Source organism: Oncorhynchus tshawytscha, linkage group LG06, assembly GCF_018296145.1.
Source record: "Oncorhynchus tshawytscha isolate Ot180627B linkage group LG06, Otsh_v2.0, whole genome shotgun sequence".
In the NCBI taxonomy this organism is placed as follows: Eukaryota; Metazoa; Chordata; class Actinopteri; order Salmoniformes; family Salmonidae; genus Oncorhynchus; species Oncorhynchus tshawytscha.
This window is the reverse complement of record NC_056434.1, coordinates 39922704-39947333: the sequence shown is the minus strand read 5'-3', so window position 1 is coordinate 39947333 and position 24630 is coordinate 39922704. Positions and strand designations below refer to the sequence as shown.

The 24630-nt window shown below is 43.9% G+C and overlaps 1 protein-coding gene across 5 annotated transcripts in view; it reads right to left on the bottom strand.

Moving 5' to 3' along the window:
- The window catches only part of LOC112252542, a 159620-nt gene that overhangs the window by 91442 nt on the left and 43548 nt on the right, over positions 1-24630 (bottom strand). For 3 of the 5 annotated variants that reach the window (XR_006083608.1, XR_002953856.2, XM_024423844.2), the window contains exon 2: positions 5336-5572. The gene's annotated coding sequence lies outside the window, so the exon portion shown is untranslated. Of the gene's footprint in view, positions 1-2482; positions 4449-5335; positions 5612-24630 lie in introns of those variants that run through there. The other 2 variants (XR_002953858.2, XM_042323246.1) reach the window with 2 other exon arrangements.

The window sequence follows — 24630 nt, the reverse complement described above, 5'->3', positions numbered from 1 at the left end:
GCACCGTATTGAGGGGAGATGGGTCGTGGCTGGGTCTTCAAGCATGGCAACGACCTGAAACACACAGCCAGGGCAACTAAGGAGTGGCTCCGTAAGAAGCATCTCAAGGTCCTGGAGTGGCCTAGCCAGTCTCCAGACCTGAACCCAATAGAAAATCTTTGGAGGGAGCTGAAAGTACGTATTGCCCAGCGACAGCCCCAAAACCTGAAGGATCTGGAGACGGTCTGTATGGAGGAGTGGGCCAAATCCCTGCTGCAGTGTGTGCAAACCTGGTCAAGAACTACAGGAAACGTATGATCTCTGTAATTGCAAAGAAAGGTTTCTCTACCAAATATTAAGTTCTGCTTTTCTGATGTATCAAATACTTATGTCATGCAATAAAATGCTAATTAATTACTTAAAAATCATACAATGGGATTTTCGGGATTTTTGTTTTAGATTCCGTCTCTCACAGTTGAAGTGTACCTATGATAAAAATTACAGACCTCTACATGCTTTATAAGTAGGAAAACCTGCAAAACCGTCAGTGTATCAAATACTTGTTCTCTCCACTGTACATAACTGCTGCTGCCTGCTGCTGGACACAGCTAGGAAATAATGCCCCAAGCTGGCTCTTGGTGATTGTGTGTGTGTGTGCATGTGCATGCCCATGTGTGTGCATGTGCATGTGTGCGTGCGCCGGTGTGTGTGCTCAGTCAGACCTGCAGTGTGTGCCCAGCCTGGCTGTCGTGTGTGTGTGTGTGTGTGTGTGTGTGTGTGTGTGTGTGTGTGTGTGTGTGTGTGTGTGTGTGTGTGTGTGTGTGTGTGTGTGCGTGTGTGTGCGTGTGTGTGTGTGTGTATATATAAGTTGTTCTGTGAGTAAGCAGTGTAATAGATGGTGAATGTGTTGCTGAGGAACAGTGTTGTGTTGTACCAAGCAGATGCTTCACAGAAGATCACTTACTGGAGCTCAACACCACACTGAGTCCGAACTGAACACATCCTATTTAAGAACATACCATCCCAAATAAAATTGATCACCTAACCTTACCAAGAGCCCATCTGTTTTCACATGTACGTGTATCTAACCGAAGCTTTTAGACGTCTTGCCAACTCCTAACAATGACAATAGGAGTTGTTAAGACAGCACAACCAGATCTAGGATCAGGTTAGAAATACACCTCATTTCACTATTTCACAATATGCCATTCCTGTGACGTAACCATGACATCACCATCGGTCACAAAGGGCAACTATTGCCGGGAACTGGGATCTCGGAAATCTCTGACTTCCGACTTCAGTAAGTTCAAGCTCCGACTCGGAAAAATAGTGTTGAAAGGTCATCCAACTTGGAATTCCAAGTCGGAACTCCGGTCTCTTTCTAGAACTATGACTTTCCGACCAGAAGATCACTGACGTCATGATTTTACCTTGTTTTTTCAGAGTTCCCAGTTGTCTTGAAAGCACCATAAGTATAAAGGACAAAACTTCTCTTCCTTTTCAAGTTGTGGCCGGTGTGTGTGTGCGTGTTTGTGTGTGTTTGTGTGTGTGTGTGCATGCATATGTGTGTGTGTTTGTGTGTGTGAGACACTCACTACCGCAGCTAAAAGCGGGTCAGACTCCTTTCAATACTGGTGAGACACGGTGGACACTCAGACGGGGAATTAAGGCTTCAATAATCTTTGTCATTTTACATAACCATTCCAACTTCTGCATTGTTGATATGGTAAACAACATTGTCCATGACCATGTCCTTTATGCATATGATAAAGCCAGGAGTTTTTTCCAACCATGTGCATGTGACCCATCCGACTAGGAAAAACTCCTGGCCTTACACAGTAAGGTAAATCAGACTGATCTGATCTCGAGGTACTTGGCCATATATAGCTATGCATCCTGCTATAACTAGGGCCCAGAGTTTTTCCTGGTCAGTTCATGACAAAACAAATCCTGGCCCCTATTTAGACCACATCACTGAAGTCTTCACTTTAGTCAAGGTGAGATCAAACGGACTCTGCCCCTTAACCCCTTAATCACAGTACAGATGTAGGATCTTAATTTGAAACAGCAGGAAAATAATCCTGCAGCAACAGGAAATGTTAATTATTAGATGGATTATAATTAACAGACACTGCAAGTTTTACATTTCTTGAATTGCCGGAAAGTTCTCCTACAACAGGGCGATCAAATTAAGATCCTACAACTGTAGTTGGGGTAATTTATTCCTGTGCTGTTGGATTTGATCCCAGCTCCTGAGGTTAACCCCACCTCACCCTGCTGTCTCCTCACTGAGTTGAGGGTTAAGCTAAGGGGGGTTGGTTTAATGGTGATACCCCCCTCTAGGAGACTTTGAAGATGTGTTTTTATTTATTTATTTATTTTATTTAACTAGGAAAGTCAGTTAAGATTAAGAACAAATTCTCATTTACAATGACAGCCTAAGAACAGTGCCTTGTTCAGGAGCAGAACAACAGATTTTTTTTGAACCTTGTTAGCTCAGGGATTCGATCTGGAAACCTTTCGGTTACAGGCCCAACGCTCTAACTGCTAGGCTACCTGCCGCCCTGCGTTGATGACACTGTTGATCTTTCCATACCGCGTGCATGTATGTCTGTCTGTGCTCGTGTCCACGCGTGCCTGTGTATGTGTGTCTGTCTGTGTATAATAAGGTTTACAGGGGTGAAGTGTAATGTTACATTAACTAACACAGGGAAAGGCAGTAGGAGGGCTTCGGGACGGCTTGGGGGCCTAACAAACAGAGGCATCAACCACCCAGAAAGGAAGTCAACAAAAGATGCCTTCCTTTGTAAACCCCGGGGCCCCCTTGGCAACAACCAACAGCCACCGGCAACTAGAGCAGCCACTGGCATATAGTACATGTGTGCAACAAATATGCCATCTGTACCCAGTGACAGCTTTGCTATCAGCACCAAACAAGACTGCACCGCAAACAGGAAAACAATGCAGAAATGGGGGAGGGATATAGGGTTAAGGGGAGAAGAGAGAGAGAGAGAGAGAGAGAGAGAGAGCTAGGAAGACAGGCAGATAGGCAGGCAGGCAGGCAGAACACTGTAGAGTGAGATACAATCTCTCTCTACTTACAGTTTTGACGGAAGAGGAAGTGCAGTAAAGCAGAAAAAACTGCCTTAAAGACCTGATGTCAGTAATCAGGTCTTTACTGTATGCTGATTATAGTATAGACACTCTCACTGCTGAGGGGCATTGCAGTAAAGTGGTGTTAACTCCTGCAAAGACTCCCCATGGAGAAGATTATGGCACAAACAGCGCTGTTGGGTGGACTGCAGTAAAGTTGTTTTTAGTGTTGCTTTTACTGTTGCCGAGTGGGGCTCTAATGACCAGCCAACGATACCGTGATGCTCTCTCTTCTCCCAGTGTGTGTGTGTGTGTGTGTGTGTCATCCTAGTCTACAGACCTATAACCCTCTTTTAAACACACTACTGTTGCACACTATAGACTCCTTACAGAAATAAAATATCCTATTCTGTAACCAAGGAAGTCTACTGAAGATTGTTCTCTTTCTTTGTTTTGTGGAGGTTTTTTAACTTGCCCTTTAAATCTCTTTACATGACGTATCCCCTATTTCACTCTATTCTCTCTATCCTTCTGTCTATTTTTACCTTTCCCTCTTCTCTTATTTTCTCTGTCTATCATAATCGTCTTTCTCTGTGTCCTCCTTTCCTCTCCTTCCTCTTTTCTTTCTTTCCTTCCCCCTCTCTCCAGCCAGCTCTGGAAAGTCCATTCACACAGTGACACAAGGACCGTCTCCTCTCCCTCCTTCATGGCAGACCAGACTGTAAGCCTATGTTTTTTCAATTAACCCAGGCTCCTGTACACTATTCAGGAGAGCATTTGGCCGGCATAGGCAGAAAACAAATGGAAAGTCACTTAGGATCTCCCTCCTTGAGGGAGAGGCTTCAGAAAGACCCATTCCCCCTAGAAGACCCAGAAACAGAGCAGTAGTAGCAGCACGATCAGAGAAGACCAGACGATTAAAAGGAGAAAATAAAGCAAGAGGCATATACTCCATCCCAAATGGCACCCTATTCTCGTAGGGCTCTGGTCAAAACTAGTGCACTATATAGGGAATAGGGTGCTACTTGGGAAGCATATAGGAGTCTGTGATGATAGGGGTGAAGGCTTCACCGCAGGGTGTCAGTGTGCACTTGAAGGGGATAGTGGGATTAGAAGAGGGGGAGTTGAAGTAGTGCATATGGACGGATTTCCATGGGAATGTGGATGAAAGTGAGTGGGGTGAAGTGGTGGGGCTGGGGCCGGTGGTGCCCGGCGGGGAGAGGGGACAGATGCAGTAGGACTCACATCAAAGCTGCTGTCACTGGGCTGCAGATGAGGAACGCATGCAGACTGTCTCCTTTCCCTCTTCACTCTGTCTCTCTCTCTCCCTCTGTCTTATTTACAGAGATGAGCTCCAAACAGCCCCGAGGATCGGCCTGCCCCGCAGCAGAGCAAATAAACACACTATCACTGACACACACTATGTCTTTCACCGACACACATAGTCTATCTCTCCCTCTCCCTCTCCCCCTCTCTCTCTCTCTCTCTCTCTCTCTCTCTCTCTCTCTTATTCTTACTCACACATACATACAGGAGAGGGCCTGACCCAGCCTAGCACAGATTAGTCCAGCACAGTTCAGCTAAGTACAGCAGAGAACAGTTTAGACTAGTCCAGTTCAGAAGTTTACAGTAGGTCAGAAGAGATACGAATCATTGTACAGTCCAGCCATGTTTGCAGACTAGTTTATCAAAGCTGGAAAAAAGTCCAACCCAGCCCAGCCAGTTGAGTCCAGCCCAGCCTAGTCCAGCCCAGTTGAGTCCAGCCCACACAAGTCCAGCCCAGTCTTGTCCAGCCCAGTTGAGTCCAGCCCATTCTAGTCCAACCTAGCCCAGTTCAGGTAGTTTAGTCCAGCCCAGTCTAGTCCAGACAGTCTAGCCCAGCCCAGTCTAGTCCAGACAGTCTAGCCCAGCCCAGTCCAGTCCAGGCCTGGTAGAGAATTCTCAGTATTTATAGTCCTTTTTAAAATCACATTATGAGTGAATTTAACAAAACAATGTCAGCATCACCAAACTGTCAAAAAGGGACAAAATACGAAGATTACATCATGGAAAAAGATCTGTGACAGAGTGTGTGTATGCGTCTGTGTATGTGTGTCTGAATTTGTTTGCGGTGGGAAGAGGGATGAATGGAAGTTGCCCCCACACCCCCTCACCCCTCACGCACGCCTAGATAGACAGACATCCAGACAGACATCCAGACTTCACTGGTGCAGACAACACACACTGACACATCAACAGCAGCTGTAGTAGTCTAAACTCTTACCTCAGGAGCGGTATAGTATAGCCAGCACTGGGGAAAGCCTCACATCTGTAGCAGTAGTAGTTGCTCTCCCTTTCTCTCTCTCTTTCTCAGCTGAGCGCAGACAGCCAGTCACACAGGCTAGCAGCGTAGAGCGTAGTGGAGCGCACAGCAGAGCAGAGCAGGGCTCAGCACACGTTAGAAGCAGAGAGAGCACTGGAGCTGTGCAGCCCCTGGGCCCGTCCACACAGACTCTGCCTTCTGAGGATGAAAAGAGAAGTCTTCATTACCAGCTACAGAACACGCCTCCTCCCTCAGTCCCCCTTCCTCTCCCTCCTCCCCTTCCCCTCTTCCCTCCCTCCCTCCCCTCCACACTCCCAGCCAGTAGCACGCTCCAGGTCTTGTCCCAGCCAAGTGAGAGGGATCAGACTGCCAAAGAAAATCTCAAGTCCCACTCGCCTGCCAGTGCAGTGCACAGGGAGAAAGGGAAAAGGAGAGAGGGAGGGAGAGAGAAAGTGTGAGAGAGAGAAAGTGTGAGCGAGAAAAAGGGCATGAGAGAGAGAGGAGGGAAGAAGGCTGGAGAAAATAAGAGAGACGGTGGAAGATTAGAAATACGGAGAAAGAGATTAAGAGATGTAGAAAGTAAGAGTAAATGAGAGGAGGAAGGTAAAAAAGGAAGGAGAGAATAGAGGGAATAGAAGAGAACATGTGTGTGAGAGCAGGGGGGTTAGATGGGAGGGAGACAGAGAAAAAGAGAAAGGAAAGAGAAAGCGAGGAAGAAGACAGCTGTCACAGATAGGGGGAGAAAGAGAAGGGAAGAGGAATAAAAGAGAGAGAGAAAAAGGTTCAATCAGGGGGATGTTGGAGGTTCTAATTAGGGTTTGCTGTAGGAAACATCCGATCAAACAGGCTGCTTGGCTTTCTGGAACTGAAGGAATGTGTGTCACCAACTCCTCTCCTCTCCCTACTTTACATTGGTCTGCCTTCAGCCCACCATTTTGCCTTTCCTTTCCTTTCCTCTCCTTTTCCTTTCCTTTCCTCTCCTTTTCCTTTCCTTTCCTCTCCTTTTCCTTTCCTTTCCTCTCCTTTTCCTTTCCTTTCCTCTCCTTTCCTTTCCTTTCCTCTCCTTTTCCTTTCCCTTTCCTTTCCTCTCCTTTCCTTTCCTTCCTTTTCCTTTCCTTTCCTCTCCTTTTCCTTTCCTTTCCTCTCCTTTTCCTTTCCTCCTTTCCTTTCCTTTCCTCTTTTTCCTTTCCTTTCCTTTCCTCCTTTCCTTTCCTTTCCTCTCCTTTTCCTTTCCTTTCCTTTCCTTTCCTTTTCCTTTCCTTTTCCTTTCCTTTCCTCTCCTTTTCCTTTCCTTTTTCCTTTCCTCTCCTTTTCCTTTCCTTTCCTTTCCTTTCCTTTCCTCTCCTTTTCCTTTCCTTTCCTCTCCTTTTCCTTTCCTTTCCTTTCCTTTTCCTTTCCTTTCCTCTCCTTTTCCTTTCCTTTCCTTTCCTCTCCTTTTCCTTTCCTTTCCTTTCCTCTCCTTTTCCTTTCCTTTCCTCCTTTTCTTTCCTTTCCTTTCCTTTCCTTTTTTCCTTTCCTTTCCTTTCCTCCCTTTCCTTTCCTTTCCTCTCCTTTTCCTTTCCTTTCCTCTCCTTTTCCTTTCCTTTCCTCTCCTTTTCCTTTCCTTTCCTCCTTTCCTCTCCTTTCCTTTCCTTTCCTCTCCTTTTCCTTTCCTCTCCTTTTCCTTTCCTCTCCTCTCCTTTTCCTTTCCTTTCCTCTCCTTTTCCTTTCTTCCTTTTTTTCCTTTCCTTTCCTTTTTCCTTTTCCTTTCCTTTCTCCTCGGCTCCCTCTTTTTCTTCCTGTGAACGCTCGCCCCATCAGACAGGAAACTGGGCCTTAAAGGACTGGCTGTTTACTGTCTATAATTATGAGAGGGGCCGGGCACACTGACTGCACTCAACCCAACCAGTCAGCCAGGCAGGCAAGGCAGTTAGAAAGCCCTGCCCCCAATGCCACCACACACAGACCCAAGAAGACCAAGCCAAACCAGGGAATGGCACAGAGAGAAAGAGGAGAGAGAGAGGGGGGGTAGAGTAAAAGATAAAAGGAGAGAAGGGGGAAGGAGAGAAAATAAGAAAGAAGGGGTGAAAAGAGAGGAGAATGGAGAGACATAGCAAGAGAAAGGAGAAAGGAGGGAAGGGACATTGAGAGAGAGAGAGATAGGACAGGAAAGGGAGAAAGAAGGCAGACAGAGGGTGAGAGAGAGATAGGACAGGAAAGGGAGAAAGAAGGCAGACAGAGGGTGAGAGAGAGATAGAGACAGAGAAAGAGACTTCTAAATTAAATTCAAGATCTGTATTCATGAAACTACAGAAACATCACAGAGAGTGGGGATTGGGTCTCAGTCAGAATTACATGGAGATGATTGCAAAAACAGAAAAGGAACCAAAAACGTTATTTGCATAATCAAGCTGTAACTGCAACTCGACCTCCCTGCGCTCAGACAGCACTGCGAAATTCCCAAAACTTGTTTTCCAACACCCTCAATTTCGTCCGGAAAGCGTTCAGGTCATGCTCCAGTTCATGGTATTGCATTAGTCAGGGCCATGATCCAATTAAAAAGAGCCACCATCACAACACGACGTCACTACATCCGTCTTGCCTGCGTCCGTTTTCTTACTATTATAGGTAACCTTAAGTCTGAATATTAATTCATTGACTTCATGGGGCATGAAATGTGGTTTAACCAATTTACACTACTGGTCAAAAGTTTTAGAACACCTACTGATTCAAGGGTTTTTCTTTACTTTTACTATTTTCTACATTGTAGAATAATAGTGGAGACATTAAAAACTAGGAAATAACACATATGGAATCATGCAATAACCAAAAAATTGTTAAATAAATCAAATTATATTTTATATTTGAGATTCTTCAAAGTAACCACCCTTTGCCTTGATAACAGCTTTGCACACTCTTGGCATTCCCTCAACCAGCTTCACCTGGAATGCTTTTCCAACAGTCTTGAAGGAGTTCCCACATATGCTGAGCACTTGTTGGCTGCTTTTCCTTCACTCCGCAGTCTGACTCATCCCAAACCATCTCAATTTGTGGAGGGTAGGTCATCTGATGCAGCACTCCATCACTCTCCTTCTTGGTAAAATAGCCCTTACACAGCCTGGAGGTGTGTTGGGTCATTGTCTTGTTGAAAAACAAATGATAGTCCCACTAAGCCCAACCAGATGGGATGGCGTATCGCTGCAAAATGCTGTGAAGCCATGCTGGTTAAGTGTGCCTTGAATTCTAAATAAATCACAGACAGTGTCACCAGCAAAGCATCTTCACACCATCACACCTCCTCCTCCGTGCTTTACGGTGGGAAATACATATACAGAGATCATCTGTTCACCCACACTACATCTCACAAAGACAGAGCGGTTGGAACCAAAAACCTCAAATTAGACCAAAGGACACATTTCCACTGGTCTAATGTCCATTGCTCGTGTTTCTTGGTCCAAGCAAGTCTATTCTTCTTATTGGTGTCCTTTAGTAGTGGTTTCTGCCATGAAGGCCTGATTCACGCAGTCTCCTATGAACAGTTGATGTTGAGATGTGTCTGTAACTTGAACACTGTGAAGCATTTTTTTGGGCTGCAATTTATGAGGCTGATAACTCTCTATAACTTATCCAGAGGTAGAGGTAACCCTGGGTCTTCCTTTACTGTGGCGGTCTTGATGAGAGCCAGTTTCATCATAGCGCTTGATGGATTTCGCGACTGCACTTGAAGAAACTTTAAAAGTTCTTGAAATGTTACATATTGACTTCATGTCTTAAAGTAATGATGGACTGTTCTTGCTATAATATGGACTTGGTATTTTACCAAATAGGGCTATATTCTGTATACCCCCCCTACCTTGTCAACACAACTGATTGGCTCAAATACATTAAGAAGGCACACCTGTTATTTGAAATGCATTCCAGGTGACTACCTCATGAAGCTGGTTGAGAGAATGCCAAGAGTGTCACACCCTGATCTGTTTCACCTGTCCTCGTTATTGTCTCCACCCCCTCCAGATGTCACTTGTTTTCCCCAGTGTATTTATCCCTGTGTTTCCTGTCTCTCTGTGCCAGAGTATGTATGTCCAAGCCTACCAGTGTTTGTTTTTTTCCTGCTTTGCCTTTTCTCCTTTTTCTAGTCCTCCCGGTTTTGACCCTTGCCTGTTCTGGACTCTGTACCCGCCTGCCTGACCATTCTGCCTGCCCTGACCTCGAGCCTGTCTGCCACTCTGTACCTCCTGGACTCTGATCTGGTTATGACCTTTTGCCTGTCCACAACCATTCTCTTGCCCATTCCGTTTGGATTTATGAAACATCTTAAACTCCAACCATCTGCCTACTGTGTCTGCATTTGGGTCTCGCCTTGTGTCATTATAAAGAGTGTGCAAGCTGTCATGAAGGCAAAGGGTGGTTACTTGAAGAATCTCAAATTGGAAATATGTTTTGATTTGTTTAACACTTTTTTGGTTACTACATGATTCCATATGTGTTATTTCCTAGTTTTGATGTCTTCACTATTATTCTAAAATGTAGAACATAGTACAAATAAAATAAAAACCCTTGAATGAGGTGTTCTAAAACTTTTGACCGGTAGTGTATGTTTCCTAATATACTTTGTTTTCAACAATTCAATCATATTTTTCACCAAAATAAGTATTTTCAATAAAAAACAAATGTTCCCTATGCTTAGTCCACCATACTTTTTACTGACATATCAACCATCTGGTTGACCAAATTTTTACCAAATTTTTAACCTTTTTACATTTTAACTATTTATTTTCATATCCCTACTCTTCAAGGTCTCTACTAACAGGAATGGTGCAATATTAATCCCTCACCAACTGAATTCCTGCCTTTTATCCTGTATTGTTGGTGACAGATTTTTTGGGATTTCTTACAGCCCTCTAAATTGGCAAAGTACGAGTGCCACAACACTGAACTGCAGTAACCAAAAAGGATACAAATGATGTAAATCGATGCAGGAGGGCTGGGGGAGTTGACCAATCAAGTGAAAGCTAAAATCCACTAAATCCATTGTCAAAACATGCTCTACCAATCGGTTGAGAAAAGGCTTAAAGGGTTCAAAAAACATTTAAAGGAATGAGACTAGTATACTTCAACAACTATTAAGAGAGAGATAGATAAGAGAGTGGGAATTGATATAGATAAAAGAGAGAGAGTGCGTGCGGAAGGGAATACAAGGGGAAGGAGTGAGGGTGTATGTGGTTATCTGGGGAACATTACCACCTACACAGACCCTGTCAATGGCATAATGGGGTCACTCAGAGACACACACGACCCTTACGCGGCTGTTTTATGGCTTAATCTGAGTCTTCAGAAGTAGAGTGTTAGACCCAGCCTCTGAAAGGCTGGGTTTGTTTCATGTCTTCTGAGGAATCAAACAGCTCTACTCTAGTGGCGATGGTGAAGACATGACAGCAGCATCCAACAGTGGGAAGACAATATGACAATGGGAGGAGGAACGAGTCTCTTTGTCTGACACTCACTTAAGTCTTTAAAATCCCTTAGTTGTTGTGCCATGCATGGCATTGCAATAAAGAGAGAATCACAAGCACACTGGGACACAGTGAGGCGAATGTCTTACCAATCGACCAGTAGGGGCTCTGCTGCGTTGCTCAGAGTCAGAGTCAGAGTCAGAGTCAGAGTCAGAGTCAGAGTCAGAGTCAGAGTCAGAGTCAGAGTCAGAGTCAGAGTCAGAGTCAGAGTCAGAGTCAGAGTCAGAGTCAGAGTCAGAGTCAGAGTCTCTCTCTCTCTCTCTCTCTCTCTCTCTCTCTCTCTCTCTCTCTCTCTCTCTCTCTCTCTCTCTCTCTCTCTCTCTCTCTCTCTCTCTCTCTCTCTCTCTCTCTCTCTCTCTCTCTCTCTCTCTCTCTCTCTCTCTCTCTCTCTCTCTCTCTCTCTCTCTCTCTCTCTCTCTCTCTCTCTCTCTCTCTCTCTCTCTCTCTCTCTCTCTCTCTCTCTCTCTCTCTCTCTCTCTCTCTCTCTCTCTCTCTCTCTCTCTCTCTCTCTCTCTCTCTCTCTCTCTCTCTCTCTCTCTCTCTCTCTCTCTCTCTCTCTCTCTCTCTCTCAATTTAAGGGGGTTTATTGGAATGGGAAACGTATGTTTACACTGCCAAAGCAAGTGAAATAGATAATAAACGAAAGTGAAATAAACAATAAAACATGTACAGTGAACATTAAACTTACAAAAGTTCCAAAATAATAAAGAACCTGGTCTGCCACTCTTTTTCTGTCTCGGTAACGGAGGTTACTTGAATGGCCAGTGGTCCCTATCAGTTCAGATGGATTATTGTCGGAGTTAGGGGTCTTTGTCAGGAGCAATATGTCCCACCTTTATTCTAAGCATCTGGTTAATTCACAGCCCACAATATTGACTTTAAACAGACTAATAAAGAGAGGCAGATGGGAGAAGTGGAGAGGGGAATGGAGAGTGAGAGATACAGAGACAGATACGGACACACACAGACAAAGAGACAGGTGAGAGAGCGACAGACAGAGGTGAGAGGGCGACAGACAGAGACAGAGGTGAGAGAGCGACAGACAGAGACAGAGGTGAGAGAGCGACAGACAGAGGTGAGAGAGCGACAGACAGAGACAGAGGTGAGAGGGCGACAGACAGAGACAGAGGTGAGAGAGCGACAGACAGAGACAGAGGTGAGAGAGCGACAGACAGAGAGAGGTGAGAGAGCGACGGACAGAGACAGAGGTGAGAGAGCGACAGACAGAGACAGAGGTGAGAGAGCGACAGACAGAGACAGAGGTGAGAGAGCGACAGACAGAGGTGAGAGAGCGACAGACAGAGACAGAGGTGAGAGAGCGACAGACAGAGAGAGGTGAGAGAGCGACGGACAGAGACAGAGGTGAGAGAGCGACAGACAGAGACAGAGGTGAGAGAGCGACAGACAGAGGTGAGAGAGCGACAGACAGAGACAGAGGTGAGAGAGCGACAGACAGAGACAGAGGTGAGAGAGAGCGACAGTCAGAGACAGAGGGAATGGAGAGTGAGAAAGCAAGTGAGCACAATAAGGACAAAGAAGGTGAGATTTTCTGAGCTTTTGAATTACTGGTGAACTAATGTTGTGACTATAATCAGATACAAACAGTGCATACCCCAGGCCTTGAACCGTGGCTATTAAGTGTCTATTTACACTCAAAACAGGGACACAGCAGCATGCTTCAAAAGCCTGCCTGATTGCATATGAAAACAACCATAATGGCAGCCTGATTAAAAGGACAACATTCAATATCAGATTTTGCAGCTATAGGAGTCGCTATCCAAACACACACAGTGTCTTTAGAGAAGCCAATGTACATAGACCAGAGGCAGGCCCCCGGAGAAAGGACAACACCAGCATCACATAAGGAGTAAGGACTGCACAGTATAAAAACAGACTGACACATGCACACATACAAGTGTGATCGTGACGCACGCACATGCGCACGCATGCACACACACGCACGCACACACACGCACGCATGCACACACACGCAGTGTCTGTGATTAGGTTTCAACGCCCAGGGGAAAAGTCTATGTGTGTACAACGTAATGCCATGGGTCTCTGACAAGGCCACTGTAGTCATGAACCAAACACACGATGTAAACAGACAGGTACACTGACAGGCTGGGATTGGACCAAAAGGGTATTGTGTCATAATGAAAAAACCTAATACAACCATAAAGGGTTATTTGGCTTGTCCCTAAAGGAGAACCCATTTTTGGCCCCAACGAAGGACCCTCAAAGAAGTCTACAAAAATTAGTTATTTGAGGGTTCTTCGTTGGGCAACTGAAGATCTCTTTATGGTTATAAGTAGCACGTTTTTAGCACTTTAAGAGTGAACTGTGGGTTGAGATCACACCTAAGTGGAGTAAATCTTAATACTCCAGTATACTACAGTAAAGATTGTATTGATTTTAGAAGAGAGTGGGTGGGGGTGCATGTGCAGCTGTGGTCAGGTTTTGGTAAGGATTCTGGGATTAATCTAATGTTGTTGTGAAATTGATATTTGACCCATAAGGGCCTGAATTTGAAGCAGAGCCTGAGACAGATGGAATAGGGGGAAGGAATGCTGTGTCGCACACAGAAAACCTTTGTGATGTTTCAAAGTGAATAAATAACTTCGAACTTAACATCCTCAATGTTTCCAGACGGAATATGGAGATTGTTCCAGTCCGGTCCTGGAGCTTGTTCATGCAAGGACAATAATGGCTTGTATAATACTAGTCCAAACAAGCACATTTGGTGCGCAGCAAAGATCAGTAGAATAGCCATTTCAGATTTGACTATATAACACACATTCTCCTACTCACACAGCAGCCTCAGGTGTTAAAATGGTATATTCCTACTGCTGAAAAACATTATAAAATGCAAATAAAACATACAGTGCATTCGGAAAACATTCAAACCCCTTGACTTGTTCCACATCGTTTTACTTTACATCCTTATTCTACAATTGATTAAATAAAGTTTGAAATTGCGCTCAGGTGCATCCTGTTTCCATTGATAAACCTTTCTACAATCAATGTTTCTACAACTTGATTGGAGTCCACCTGTGGAAAATTCAATTAATTGGGACATGCCTTGGAAAGGCACACACCTGTCTATATAAGCTCCTACAGTAGACAGTTCATGTCAGAACAAAAACCAAGCCATGAGGTCGAAGGAATTGTACATAGAGCTCCGAGACAGGATTGTGTTGATGTACAGATCTGGGGAAGGGTAACAAATTATTTCTGCAGCATTGAAGCTCCTCAAGAACACAGTGGCCTCTAACATTCACCACCAAGACTTTTCCTAGGTCAGGGAGGTGACCAACAACCCGATGGTCACTCTGACAGAGCTCTAGGGTTCCTCTGTGGAGATGAGAGAACCTTCCAGAAGGACAACCATCTCTGCAGCACTCCACCAATCAGGCCTTTATGGTAGAGTGGCCAGACGGATGCCACTCCTCAGTAAAAGGCACATGACTTCCCACTTGGAGTTTGCCAAAAGGCACCTAAAGGGCTCTCAGACCATGAGAAACAAGATTCTCTGGTCTGATGAAACCAAGATTAAACTATTGGCCTGAATGCCAAGCATCACATCTGGAGGAAACCTGGCACCATCCCTACGGTGAAGCATGGTGATGGCAGCATCATGCCGTGGGGATGTTTTTCAGAGGCAGGGACTGGAAGACTAGTCAGGATCAAGGGAATGCTGAAAGGAGCAAAGTACAGAGAGATCCTTGATGAAAACCTGCTCCAGAGCACTCAGGACCTCAGACTGGGGCAAAGGTTCACCTTCCAACAGGACAACGACCCTAGGCACACAGCCAGATGACACAGGAGTGGCTTTGTGACTAGTCTCTGAATGTCCTTGAGTGGCCCAGCCAGAGCCCGGACTTGAACTCGATCGAACATCTCTGGAGAGACCTGGAAATAGCTGTGCAGCAATGCTCCCCATCCAACCTGACAGAGCTTGAGAGGATCTGCAGAGAAGAATGGGAGAAACTCCCCAAATACAGCTGTGCCAAGCTTGTAGCGTCATATCCAAGAAGACTCGAGGCTATAATCGCTTCCAAAGTTTCTTCAACAAAGTACTTAGTAAAGGGTCTGAATACTTATGTAAATTGTATATTTCTTATTTTTTAATTGTTTGTTTTTGGAACAATAAAAAAACAACTGTTTTTGCTTTGTCATTATGGGGTATTGTGTTTAGATTGAACAATAATAATTTCATACATTTTAGATTAAGGCTGTAACGTAACAAAATGTGAAAAAGGTCAAGGGGTCGAAATACTTTCCGAATGCACTGTACATATATAGAGTTTATAATGTGTATTAATGACCCCTGGGTATTTAAACATTTCCCTTGCGAGGGGTCACATTTATTTCTGGGTTAAAATGCTAATTAAAGAAGCATTTTGTGAGACAGACATTATTGACTCACTGTAATGTTAATGCCTGTTAATTAAATGTATTTTATGCTAAATATATCCATGGGAAAAGCTTATTGCTACTTGGAACTGTCTCCTTATAAAACAACGACAGAGTTTACTTCAGAAATAAAGATGCTTTCAAACTCCTTTTCGCCACTTTAACCCCATAAGGTCGAAGTCCGTGCCCTGTGTGGGAAAATAATTAGCATAATAAAAGCCCCCTAAAAATATCAGTTTAAGCTAGAGTGTCACAATCCACCGCATCCACCTATGTCGCACTTGCGGGGAAAGGTGGCAGAGCTAGAGCGATGTTTGTCAGACCATGAGACCATGAGACGTCCGAACGGTTTGGCCAACAAACTATTATGACCACTCTATGGAAAGAGGATACTCTCACGATGGTGTTCTCAATTTTGCTCTACGACCCTCACAAAGTGTCTTGGGACTCGTAAAGTCGGTACAGCCGATCTGCCAAATTGTGAGACTCTCACAAACATGTACATGTCAGTTGTTTTGCTTTAGGATGCCCACAGGCCTCACAAGACTTGTCTGAAAATCCCCTGGTACCAGTTGAAAAATTTATGGAAGTATATTTGGAGACTGTTAATTTAGAAAAATAAGGGGTTAAATGCAAGTTTTAAAAAAAACGTTCCTGATCTTCCAGATATAGGACAGACACTTCAGAGCAACCTTCCTTTTTAATCTGTTGTTCCATGTAGTGAATCTCTTATTCAATTAATTTGTATGGGCTAATAGCAGTAAGTACAAAACATTTTTTAACCAAATATTTTCTTATAAATGGGTCAGACATTTCTAAATACAGCAGCAAAATGATCCTTGGTTTGACCTTTTTAAAGCAATTCCCTACAGTTAAACTTTTTAAGGCTAGTCGGCAGTATTCAGAAGTTTGGATGACTGAGGTGCCCAAAGTAAACTGCCTGTTACTCAGGCCCAGGAGCTAGGATATGCATATGGTAGTATTGGATAGAAAACACTCTAAAGTTTCTAAAAAATAATGTCTGTGAGTATAACAGAACTGATTTGGTAGGTGAAACCCCGAGGAAAATCCTCCCAGGATTTTTTTTTTTAGGTCATTGGACATTTCAATGCTCTTCTATGGGAAAGTCTAATAATTAGGAACCAGATCGCAGTTCCTATGGCTTCCACTAGATGTCAACAGTCTTTAGAAAATGTTTCATGCTTGTTTTTTGAAAAATTAAGAAGGATTCTATTCGTATTCTTTCGAAGTATCCCTCAGAAGGACTTTGGCGCTCGTGAATGGGTGCGTGCTCCTCGTTCTTTTTCTCTGGTATTGAACACAGTTTATTCCATCTTAAATTGTATAGATTATTTACATATTAGGGTACCTGAGGTTGGATTAGAAATGTTGTTTGAATTGTTTGGATGAAGTTTACAGGTAACTTTTTAGTTTCCTTTGTAGGCATGTTGGGCGAGTTGGAACGGGTGTATTTCTGAATCAAACGCGCCAAATAAACTGACATTTTTGGGATATAAAGAAGGACTTTATCGAACAAAACAACCATTCATTGTGTAACTGGGACCCTTTGGATTGCAAAAAGATGAAGATCTTCAAAGGTAAGTGATTTATTTTATCTTCGTTATGCCTCTGCTTGGTTATTCTAACTTTCGTTATGCCTCTGCTTGGTTGAAAAATGTTTATGGCCCGCTCCGGTGAGGGCACGCACTTGGTTATTTATCTCCGGGAATTAACATACTATTTTCCATCTTAAATTGTATCGTTTATTTACATATTAGGGTACCCCAGGATTGATTAGGAATGTTGTTTGACTTGTTTGGACTAAGTATATTGGTAACGTGTGGGATTAATTTTGTATGCATTTTGAACGAGGGGAAACCGGTGGATTATTGAATGAAGAGCGCCAACTAAACTGACTTTTTGGGGATATAAAGAAGGACATTATCGAACAAAACAACCACTCATTGTGTAACTGGGACCCTTTGGATTGCAAAAAGATGAAGATCTTCAAAGGTAAGTGATTTATTTTATCGCTATTTTTGAGTTTTGTGACACCTGTGCAGGTTATGAATTCATGTTAATGCAGGAAGTGGCTGTGGCACTGTCCTCAGACGATCAAATGCTATGCTTTTGCCTTAAAGCCTATGGTAAATCGGACAAATTACCATGATTATAAGCTAAAGAATGCTGTATAACACTTGTATTTTTATGAATGTTTAATATTACTACTTTTGTTTATTGAATTTTGCGCTCTGCAATTTTACCGGATGTTGTTGAGGTGGGACGCTAGTGTCCCAATGATCCGAAAAAGTTAATAGAACATATGTCATGGCCTATATATCTACACCTGTGGTGACATATATTGCGTTATTTTATGGCTGGTTATGACACCTAGATTATTCAAAATCGTTTTTTCCTCGCCAAGAAGTTTCCTTTTGTTTGTTTTTTTCTTAAATGGGGGACACCGACGTCTTGCTCCCGGACAAGCTAAACGCCTTCTTCTTTGAGGATAACACAAGTGCCGTCAGACTGTGGGCTCTCCTTCTCCCTGGCCGAGGTCCACCATTGTTCCTGTACCCAAGAAAGCAAAGGTAACTGAACTAAATGACTATCGCCCCATAGCACTCACTTCTGTCATCATGAAGTGCTTTGAGAGGCTAGTTAAGGATCATATCAACTCTACCTTATCTGACACACAAGACCCACTTCAATTTGCATACCACCCCAATAGATCCACAGACGATACAATCGCCATCGCATTGCACACTGTCCTATCCCATCTGGACAAGAGGAATACATATGTAGGAATGCTGTTCATTATCTATAGCTCAGCCTTAAATACCATAGTACCCTCCAAGCTCATCATTAACCTTGGGGTCCCACAAGGGTGCATGCTCAGCCCCCTCCTGTACTCCCTGTTCACCCATGACTGCATGGCCACGCATGTCTCCAACTCAATCATTAAGTTTGCAGACAACACAACAGTGGTAGGCCTGATTACCAACTAAGACGAGACATCCTACAGGGAGGAGGTGAGGGCCCTGTAGGATTTGTGCCAGGAAAATAACCTCTCTCTCAATGTCAACAAAATGATGGAGCTGAAAAGTGGACTTCAGGAAACAGCAGAGGGAGCAAGCCCCTATTCACATTGACGTCACCATAGTGGAGAAGGTGAAAAGCTTAAAGTTCCTCGGCGTACACATCACTAACAATTTGAAATGGTCCATCCACACAGACAGCGTGGTGAAGAAGGCACGACAGTGCCTCTTCAACTTCAGTAGACTGAATAAATTTGGCTTGGCCCCTAAGATACTCACAAACTTTTACAGATGCACAATTGAGAGAATCCTGTCGGGCTGTGTCACTGCCTGGAACGGCAACAGCACTGTCCGCAACCGCAGGGCTCTCCAGATGGTGGTGCTGTCTGCCCAACGCATCACCAGGGGCAAACTACCTGCCCTCCAGGACACCTACAGCCCAGGAAGGCCAAAAAGATCATCAAGGACATCAACCACCCGAGCCACGGCCTGTTCACCACACTACCATCCAGAAGGCGAGGTCAGTACAGGTGTATCAAAGCTGGGACAGAGAGACTGAAAAACAGCTTCTTTCTCAAGGAAATCAGACTGTTAAATAAGCCGGCTACCATCCGGTTACTCAACCCTGAACCTTAGAGGCTGCTGCCCTATATACATAGACAGGGAATCACTGGACACGTTAATAATGGAACACTAGTCACTTTAATAATGTTCCATAATGCTTTACTCATTTCATATGTATGTACTGTATTCTATTCTACTGTATTTAAGTCAATGCCACTCCGACATTGCTCATCCTAATATTTCTATATGTGTTAATTCCATTCTTTTACTTTTAGATTTGTGTGTATTGTTGTGAATCGTTAGATACTACTGCACTGTTGGATCTAGGAACATAAGCATTTCGCTACACCCACAATAACCTGCTAGATATGTGTATGTGACAATCAAATTTGATTTGATGTTCCGCCCAGGACTTCTGGCTGGCTAGTGGCTACTGGCTACAGCTAGCAAGCCCAGACAAATGCAAAGTAGTCTAAATATATTGCTGTCAAGTTAGGAGTTCATTTCACATTACTTCTGGGTTGTGTAATCATATTATAATGCTCACGTGAATGTCATGCTGAATATATACTATACAGTAATTACAAAAGTATATGGACATCACTTCAAATTAGTGGATTCTGCTAATTCGAGCCACACCCGTGGCTGAGAGGTGCATAAAATCGAGCACATGCAATCTCCATAGACAAACATTGGCAGTAGAATGGCCTTACAGTGTCTGTGCCTTGACCTAGGTTGGGCAAAACTAAACATGGCGGTGTTCGACCTTAACAATCTCACTAGGATAAAGACCTCCTCCATTCCTGACATTATTGCAAGAGATTGTGATACCTCACATCTCAAAACAGGGCTACTTAATGTTAGATCCCTTGCTTCAAAGGCAGTTATAGACAATGAACTAATCACTGATCATAATCTTGATGTGATTGGCCTGACTGAAACATGGCTTAAGCCTGATAAATTTACTGTGTTAAATGAGGCCTCATCTCCTGGTTACCCTAGTGACCATATCCCCCGTGCATCCCGCAAAGGAGGAGGTGTTGCAAACATTTACGATAGCAAATTTCAATTTACAAAAAAAAAATATGTTTTTGTCTTTTGAGCTTCTAGTCATTAAATCTATGCAGCCTACTCAATCACTTTTTATAGCTACTGTTTACAGGCCTCCTGGGCCATATACAGCGTTCCTCATTGAGTTCCCTGAATTCCTATCGGAACTTGTAGTCATAGCAGATAATATTCTAATTTTTCGTGACTTTAATATTCACATGGAAAAGTCCTCAGACCCACTCCAAAAGGTTTTCGGAGCCATCATCGACTCAGTGGGTTTTGTCCAACATGTCTCGGGTCCTACTCACTGTCACAGTCATACTCTGGACCTAGTTTTGTCCCATGGAATAAATGTTGTGGATCTTAATGATTTTCCTCATAATCTTGGACTATCGGACCACCATTTTATTACGTTTGCAATTGCAACAAATAATCTGCTCAGACCCCAACCAAGGAGCATAAAAAGTTGTGCTATAAATTCACAGACAACACAAAGATTCCTTGATGCCCTTCCAGACTCCCTCTACCTACCCAAGGACGTCAGAGGACAAAAATCAGTTAACCACCTAACTGAGGAACTCAATTTAACCTTGCGCAATACCCTAGATGCAGTTGCACCTCTAAAAACTAAAAACATTTCTCATAAGAAACTAGCTTGCTGGTATACAGAAAATACCAGAGCTCTGAAGCAAGCTTCCAGAAAATTGGAAAGGAAATGGCGCCACACCAAACTGGAAGTCTTCCGACTAGCTTGGAAAGACAGTACCATGCAATACCGAAGAGCCCTCACTGCTGCTCGATCATATTTTTCCAACTTAATTGAGGAAAATAAGAACAATCCAAAATTTCTTTAAGATACGGTCGCAAAGCTAACTAAAAAGCAGCATTCCCCAAGTGAGGATGGCTTTCACTTCAGCAGTAATAAATTCATGAACTTCTTTGAGGAAAAGATAATGATTATTAGAAAGCAAATTACGGACTCCTCTTTAAATCTGCGTATTCCTTCAAAGCTCAGTTGTCCTGAGTCTGCACAACTCTGCGTGGACCTAGGATCAAGACAGACACTCAAGTGTTTTAGTACTATATCTCTTGACACAATAATGGAAATAATCATGGCCTCTAAACCTTCAAGCTGCATACTGGACCCTATTCCAACTAAACTACCGAAAGAGCTGCTTCCTATGTTGAACATAATAAACGGCTCTCTATCCACCGGATGTGTACCAAACTCACTAAAAGTGGCAGTAATAAAGCCTCTATTGAAAAAGCCAAACCTTGACCAAGAAAATATAAAAAACTATCGGCCTATATTGAATCTTCCATTCCTCTCAAACATTTTAGAAAAGGCTATTGCGCAGCAACTCACTGCCTTCCAGAAGACAAACAATGTATACGGAATGCTGCTTTTAGACTCCATCATAGCACTGAGACTGCACTTGTGAAGGTGGTAAATTACATTTTAATGGCATCAGACCGAGGCTCTGCATCTGTCCTCGTGCTCCTAGACCTTAGTGCTGCTTTTGATACCATCGATCACCACATTCTTTTGGAGAGATTGGAAACCAAAATCGGTCTACACGGACAAGTTCGGGTCTGGTTTAGATCTTATCTGTCGGAAAGATATCAGTTTGTCTCTGTGAATGGTTTGTCCTCTGACAAAGCAACTGTAAATTTTGGTGTTCCTCACGGTTCTGTTTTAGGACCACTATTGTTTTCACTATATATTTTACCTCTTGGGGATGTCATTCGAAAACATAATGTTAACTTTCACTGCTATGCGGATGACACAGCTGTACATTTCAATGAAACATGGTGAAGCCCCAAAATTGCCCTCGCTAGAAGTCTGTGTTTCAGACATAAGGAAGTGGATGGCTGCAAACTTTCTACTTTTAAACTTGGACAAAACAGAGATGCTTATTCTAGGTCCCAAGAAACAAAGAGTTCTTCTGTTGAATCTGACAATTAATCTTAATGGATGTACAGTCGTCTCAAATAAAACTGTGAAGGACCTCGGCGTTACTCTAGTCCCTGATCTCTCTTTTGACGAACAAACAAGACTGTTTCAAGGACAGCTTTTTTCCATCTACGTAACATTGCAAAAATCAGAAACTTTCTGTCCAAAAATGATGCAGAAAAATGAATCCATGCTTTAGTTACTTCTAGCTTAGACTACTGCAATGCTCTACTTTCCGGCTACCCAAATAAAGCACTAAATAAACTTCAGTTAGTGCTAAATACAGCTGCTAGTATCCTGACTAGAACCAAAAAATTTGATCATATTACTCCAGTGCTAGCCTCCCTACACTGGCTTCCTGTTAAGGCAAGGGCTGATTTCAAGGTTTTACTGCTAACCTACAAAGCATTGCATGGGCTTGCTCCTACCTATCTCTCTGATTTGGTCCTGCCGTACATACCTACACGTACGCTACGGTCACAAGACGCAGGCCTCCTAATTGTCCCTAGAATTTCTAAGCAAACAGCTGGAGGCAGGGCTTTCTCCAATAGAGCTCAATTTTTATGGAATGGTCTGCCTACCCATGTGAGAGACGCAGACTCTGTCTCAACCTTTAAGTCTTTACTGAAGACTCATCTCTTCAGTGGGTCATATGATTGAGTGTAGTCTGGCCCAGGAGTGTGAAGGTGAACGGAAAGGCTCTGGAGCAACGAACCGCCCTTGCTGTCTCTGCCTGGCCGGTTCCCCTCTTTCCACTGGGATTCTCTGCCTCTAACCCCGAGTCACTGGCTTACTGGTGCTCTTTCATGCCGTCCCTAGGAGGGGTGCGTCACTTGAGTGGGTTGAGTCACTGATGTGATCTTCCTGTCTGGGTTGGTGCCCCCCCTTGGGTTGTGCCGTGGCGGAGATCTTTGTGGGCTATACTCGGCCTTGTCTCAGGATGGTAAGTTGGTGGTTGAAGACATCCCTCTTGTGGCGTGGAGGCTGTGGTTTGGCAAAGTGGGTGGGGTTATATCCTTCCTGTTTGGCCCTGTCCGGGGGGTATCATTCGGATGGGGCCACAGTGTCTCCTGACCCCTCCTATCTCAGCCTCCAGTATTTATGCTGCAGTAGTTTATGTGTCGGGGGGCTAGGGTCAGTTTGTTATATCTGGAGTACTTCTCCTGTTTTATCCGGTGTCCTGTGTGAATTTAAGTATGCTCTCTCTAATTCTCTCTTTCTCTCTTTCTTTCTCTCTCTCGGAGGACCTGAGCCCTAGGACCATGCCTCAGGACTATCTGGCATGATGACTCCTTGCTGTCCCCGGTCAACCTGGCCGTGCTGCTGCTCCAGTTTCAACTGTTCTGCCTGCGGCTATGGAATCCTGACCTGTTCACCAGACATGCTACCTGTCCCAAACATGCTGTTTTCAACTCTCTAGAGACAGCAGGAATGGTAGAGATACTCTTAATGATCGGTTATGAAAAATACCTCCTCCATTCCTGCCATTATTTCAAGAGATCGTGATACCTCACATCTCAAAATAGAACTACTTAATTTTAGATCCCTTGAAAAGCCAACTGACATTTACTCCTGAGGTGCTGACTTGCTGCACCCTCGACAACTATTGTGATTATTATTATTTGACCATGCTGGTCATTTATGAACATTTGAACATCTTGGCCATGTTCTGTTATAATCTCCACCCGGCACAGCCAGAAGAGGACTGGCCACCCCTCATAGCCTGGTTCCTCTCTAGGTTTCTTCCTAGGTTTTGGCCTTTCTACGGAGTTTTTCCTAGCCACCGCGCTTCTACACCTGCATTGCTTGCTGTTTTGGGTTTTAGGCTGGGTTTATGTACAGCACTTTGAGATATCAGCTGATGTACGAAGGGCTATATAAAGAAATTTGATTTGATTTTGATTTGATTTACAGAAGAGCTCACTGACATTCAACGTGGCACTGTCATAGGATGCCACCTTTCCAACAAGTCAGTTTGACAAATTTCTGCCCTGGTGAACTGTAAATGCTGTTATTGTGAAGTGGAAACGTCTAGGAGCAACAACGCCTTGAAGTGGTAGACCACACAAGCTCACAGAACGGGACCACAGAGTGCTGAAGTGCGTAACAATTGTCTGTCCTTGGTTGCAATACTCACTACAGAGTTCCAAACTGGCTTTGGAAGCCGAGTCAGCACAAGAACTGTTCGTCGGGAGCTTCATTTCCTGTTTCTGCATGACAATGCCCGCATGCTCAAAGCGAGGTCCGTATAGAAATGTTTTGTTGAGATCGGTGTGGAAGAACTTGACTGGCCTGCACATAGCCCTGATCTCAACCCCATCGAACACCTTTGGGGTAAATTGGAACACCGAATGCGAGCCAGGCCTAATCACCCAACATCAGCTCCTGACCTCACTAATGCTCCTGACCTCACTAAGACTGAATGGAAGCAAGCCCACGGAGCAATGTTCCAACATCTGGTGGAAAGCCTTCCTCGAAGTGGAGGCTGTTATAGCAGCAAAGCAGGGAACAAACTGCATATTGATGTCCATGATTTTGGAATGAGATGTTCAATGCGCAGGTGCCCACATACGTTTGTTCATGTAATGTATGTTCATGTCAGTGTCACTCAAATGCAACGGACCGCAGAGTGAAAGAAAAGCAACCAACAAGTGCTTAGCATATGTGGAACTCCTTCAAGACTGTTGGAAAAAGTATTCAAGGTGAAGCTGGTTGAGAGAATGCCAAGAGTGTGCAAAGCTG